Below are 5,000 nucleotides of genomic sequence, written 5' to 3'. Positions count from 1 at the left end.
GTACGAATGCAGATGCTCAGCGGCAGCTAGGAGGCGCTCCATCCATGTCGGTACCGGTGAGCGTTGCACTCGCAGTCGCAAAAACGTACGGCAAGTATATTACTCGGAAGAGTCAATGACAGTCCAAGCCCCCCTGCGTGGGAAGAGTCTTCCTAGGCCATGACCCACCGGAAGGGCGCAGCGTCCCCCACCCCAGACATGTGACGTCAGACTATCGGTATTGACGACTAGACTGATTCCTTATAATCATTTGCCATACACCGGTGGAAGCTGCCGAGACGAGTAACTACATAGCGGGCTCGCCGTGTCACTAATGTACAGAGATACAATAGTTTCGACTGGAACCGGATTAAACGTATACACGGCGCTGATTAGTAATAGATAGAGCCATCAGAATACAGATAATGTATAGACCTGTCCGTATACATGCTGAAAGACTCTGCTCACAATCACACGTCAGCCAGACACTCTTATCACGCACTACTCTCTGCCTGTAACAGGCACACAGACAATATGTAAGCACCAGCATGGAACAACACCCAGTGCATCCTCTCTGCCACATTAGACAATCCACACTATCATAACCAGACCGGGAGGTCCACTCGGAAAACAGAATATCCCACCCTTCCGACAACCACCATTGCTCAGCTAAGCCACCAACACCCACACATGTCCCAGACAGGGGTGCACCCAACATCACAATACTGCCTCCTGTCACACCACACAAACAATGGCAGGAATGAAAGACACAGGTCTGCCACAAGCATGGAATCAGAGCGCCGCCTGTTATGAGCCAAAGGTGCACCCTGACGTGGCAAATCAGATGATGCCGCAGTCATTTACTTACGATAATCACAATCAACAAACCGGGCCCCCCCCCCCCCAAGTGCCTTAACCTAACCCGTATTGTACCTTAACCTAACCCGTATTGTACCTTAACCTAACCCGTATTGTACCTTAACCTAACCCGTATTGTACCTTAACCTAACCCGTATTGTACCTTAACCTAACCCATATTGTACCTTAACCTAACCCATATTGTACCTTAACCTAACCCATATTGTACCTTAACCTAACCCATATTGTACCTTAACCTAACCCATATTGTACCTTAACCTAACCCATATTGTACCTTAACCTAACCCATATTGTACCTTAACCTAACCCATATTGTACCTTAACCTAACCCATATTGTACCTTAACCTAACCCATATTGTACCTTAACCTAACCCATATTGTACCTTAACCTAACCCATGTTGCGCCTTAACCTAACCCATGTTGCGCCTTAACCTAACCCATGTTGCGCCTTAACCTAACCCATGTTGCGCCTTAACCTAACCCATGTTGCGCCTTAACCTAACCCATGTTGCGCCTTAACCTAACCCATGTTGCGCCTTAACCTAACCCATGTTGCGCCTTAACCTAACCCATGTTGCGCCTTAACCTAACCCATGTTGCGCCTTAACCTAACCCATGTTGCGCCTTAACCTAACCCATGTTGCGCCTTAACCTAACCTATGTTGCGCCTTAACCTAACCTATGTTGCGCCTTAACCTAACCTATGTTGCGCCTTAACCTAACCTATGTTGCGCCTTAACCTAACCTATGTTGCGCCTTAACCTAACCTATGTTGCGCCTTAACCTAACCTATGTTGCGCCTTAACCTAACCTATGTTGCGCCGTAACCTAACCTATGTTGCGCCGTAACCTAACCTATGTTGCGCCATAACCTAACCTATGTTGCGCCCTAACCTAACCTATGTTGCGCCTTAACCTAACCTATGTTGCGCCTTAACCTAACCTATGTTGCGCCGTAACCTAACCTATGTTGCGCCTTAACCTAACCTATGTTGCGCCTTAACCTAACCTATGTTGCGCCTTAACCTAACCTATGTTGCGCCTTAACCTAACCTATGTTGCGCCTTAACCTAACCTATGTTGCGCCTTAACCTAACCTATGTTGCGCCTTAACCTAACCTATGTTGCGCCTTAACCTAACCTATGTTGCGCCTTAACCTAACCTATGTTGCGCCGTAACCTAACCTATGTTGCGCCTTAACCTAACCTATGTTGCGCCTTAACCTAACCTATGTTGCGCCGTAACCTAACCTATGTTGCGCCTTAACCTAACCTATGTTGCGCCTTAACCTAACCTATGTTGCGCCTTAACCTAACCTATGTTGCGCCTTAACCTAACCTATGTTGCGCCTTAACCTAACCTATGTTGCGCCTTAACCCAACACACGTTGGGCCTTAACCCAACACACGTTGGGCCTTAACCCAACACACGTTGGGCCTTAACCCAACACACGTTGGGCCTTAACCCAACACACGTTGGGCCTTAACCCAACACACGTTGGGCCTTAACCCAACACACGTTGGGCCTTAACCCAACACACGTTGGGCCTTAACCCAACACACGTTGGGCCTTAACCCAACACACGTTGGGCCTTAACCCAACACACGTTGGGCCTTAACCCAACACACGTTGGGCCTTAACCCAACACACGTTGGGCCTTAACCCAACACACGTTGGGCCTTAACCCAACACACGTTGGGCCTTAACCCAACACACGTTGGGCCTTAACCCAACACACGTTGGGCCTTAACCCAACACACGTTGGGCCTTAACCCAACACACGTTGGGCCTTAACCCAACACACGTTGGGCCTTAACCTGCTCTGTAATTGTCATACGACGCGTTAAATTAGTGTAGTGTTGCCTAACTGCAACCCCCGCAATATAGTTTGCTACTCGCACTGCCCGGTCCCCAGAGTATCGCTTCATGTTAAACACCTTGCAGCTATACACTGTAATGCGGATGGCGGCAGGACGTACATGCTCAATGCCCTTCGCAGTTGTTCATTGGCATTCGCATGGCGAAGCACAGCCTACGTTGTGGTACGGCTTGTGGCAACTGTCCGCTGATGTTGTACGTCCAAATCACACACTGTACCGCACATTGGTCCTCATGTACTGAATGATACATCGTGGTACATGTGTGACCGTACCACGACTGCGCCAACAACGGCGAACCATACGGTCCAAATATTGTGCACTCAGCTACGTGTCGTCTCCCTATAAGAGCTGGATTGCAGTATGGTATGCCGTGGATGGCGATCAGCATGAGCCGTCTGTTGATGTAGTGGCGCGTGTTGTCAGACGTAGTCGTCTCTTCTCACACACCGTGATAGCATGGTGCACTGCGTTCCACATCTGCGACATGCGACAGAGGCCGGTTGACAGTCGTTCGCGCAATGGACATCGCATACGTACGGGGGCCACCTTCCACGTGTTCGCGAAGCGTGCACATGTTGTTGCGTGTATGTGGGCAGACATAGTGTGTCGTGACACCTGACACAGGCATGCAACAATCGTTGAATTTGCAAATGGCGATGGACGTCTACGTTTGCTGGTGACGTTACGCAAATGAAGAACTGGTAAACCGTTGTGGTGCGGTTGTTCTCGCTAGAGGTGAATCAGTGATGGCGACGATCGGTTGAGCTACCAACCGGTTGTTTCAGCGATACCCACCATGCCCACGAACGTGAATGGCATGTGGGTGTGAAGCGATACGCGGCGGTGGCTGGGTGGGACCGTCCCCGGCCGGTGAGGGGGGGCCTTCCGGCGTGCTGGCCGCGCGGTGCGTGGGCGCACGCGCTACAGCCGGCTGGTGGGGGCGGCCAGTGGCAGGCGCGCCGGCCGACGGAGGCGGCAGGCGGCGCAGCTGCGCGCCGGCGCACCCTGCACGCGGCGCCGTGCGGCCAAAGTAGGTCCTCGCGGGCCCGGTGCGAAGCGCGGTGGACATCTGCAGTGTGCTGGTCCGATTGAGGACTGTGTGCGCTGAGGATGCGCCGCCGCCCGGCGCTCGGCGCCGCGACGCCGTCTGCTGCTCGGTCGCCTCTGCGGTTCTCGCAGGTGGATTGTATCGCAGCTGTGCGGACGTGTTGGCGCGTGCGCTGTGCTGGGAGAGTTCGCTTCGGCACCCAAGTGGGGCTTTTGTCCTTCTGTGGCGCTGGCGTTGGAGCTGCCGGCCACCGTAGGTGGCGTGTGTTGTCTCCCGCCGGCAATGCCACGACAGCACGCTCCCGGGCCTCTGTCGGCAGCGGCAAGCTCAGTTGGGAGCACGGGTGGTCGCACCTAAAGCGTCTACTCGCCAAACTCCGGGCGATTGCGCCTCTCTCGAACCCGACCAAGTACTTAGGACGGCGCTGCGCGCCGCCGGGACCTGAGAGGGTTTCGAGGTGTATTGTGCAGGGGAGCTCAGCCTCCTCCTGTTTGCAGAATAATTGAGCGGACGCTTGCGTGTTCGCGCGGGCCCCCGGGACACACTCCCGGGCGGCCGGCTGCTCAGCTCTAGTTGACGCAGCTCCCTGGTTGATCCTGCCAGTAGTCATATGCTTGTCTCAAAGATTAAGCCATGCATGTCTCAGTACAAGCCGCATTAAGGTGAAACCGCGAATGGCTCATTAAATCAGTTATGGTTCCTTAGATCGTACCCACGTTACTTGGATAACTGTGGTAATTCTAGAGCTAATACATGCAAACAGAGTCCCGACCAGAGATGGAAGGGACGCTTTTATTAGATCAAAACCAATCGGTCGGCTCGTCCGGTCCGTTTGCCTTGGTGACTCTGAATAACTTTGGGCTGATCGCACGGTCCTCGTACCGGCGACGCATCTTTCAAATGTCTGCCTTATCAACTGTCGATGGTAGGTTCTGCGCCTACCATGGTTGTAACGGGTAACGGGGAATCAGGGTTCGATTCCGGAGAGGGAGCCTGAGAAACGGCTACCACATCCAAGGAAGGCAGCAGGCGCGCAAATTACCCACTCCCGGCACGGGGAGGTAGTGACGAAAAATAACGATACGGGACTCATCCGAGGCCCCGTAATCGGAATGAGTACACTTTAAATCCTTTAACGAGTATCTATTGGAGGGCAAGTCTGGTGCCAGCAGCCGCGGTAATTCCAGCTCCAATAGCGTATATTAAAGTTG

The 5,000-nt window shown here is 52.8% G+C and overlaps 1 non-coding gene across 1 annotated transcript in view; it reads left to right on the top strand.

Annotated features, from left to right (window-relative positions):
* The first annotated feature begins 4,372 nt into the window (after nt 1-4,372).
* The window catches only part of LOC124591120, a 1,910-nt gene continuing 1,282 nt past the window's right edge, over nt 4,373-5,000 (top strand). The window contains exon 1 of the ribosomal RNA XR_006976966.1: nt 4,373-5,000. This exon is cut by the window's right edge and continues 1,282 nt beyond it. This is a non-coding gene — a ribosomal RNA (small subunit ribosomal RNA).

Source organism: Schistocerca americana, unplaced genomic scaffold, assembly GCF_021461395.2.
Source record: "Schistocerca americana isolate TAMUIC-IGC-003095 unplaced genomic scaffold, iqSchAmer2.1 HiC_scaffold_807, whole genome shotgun sequence".
Classification (NCBI taxonomy): Eukaryota; Metazoa; Arthropoda; class Insecta; order Orthoptera; family Acrididae; genus Schistocerca; species Schistocerca americana.
This window is presented reverse-complemented; position numbering and strand designations above follow the sequence as displayed.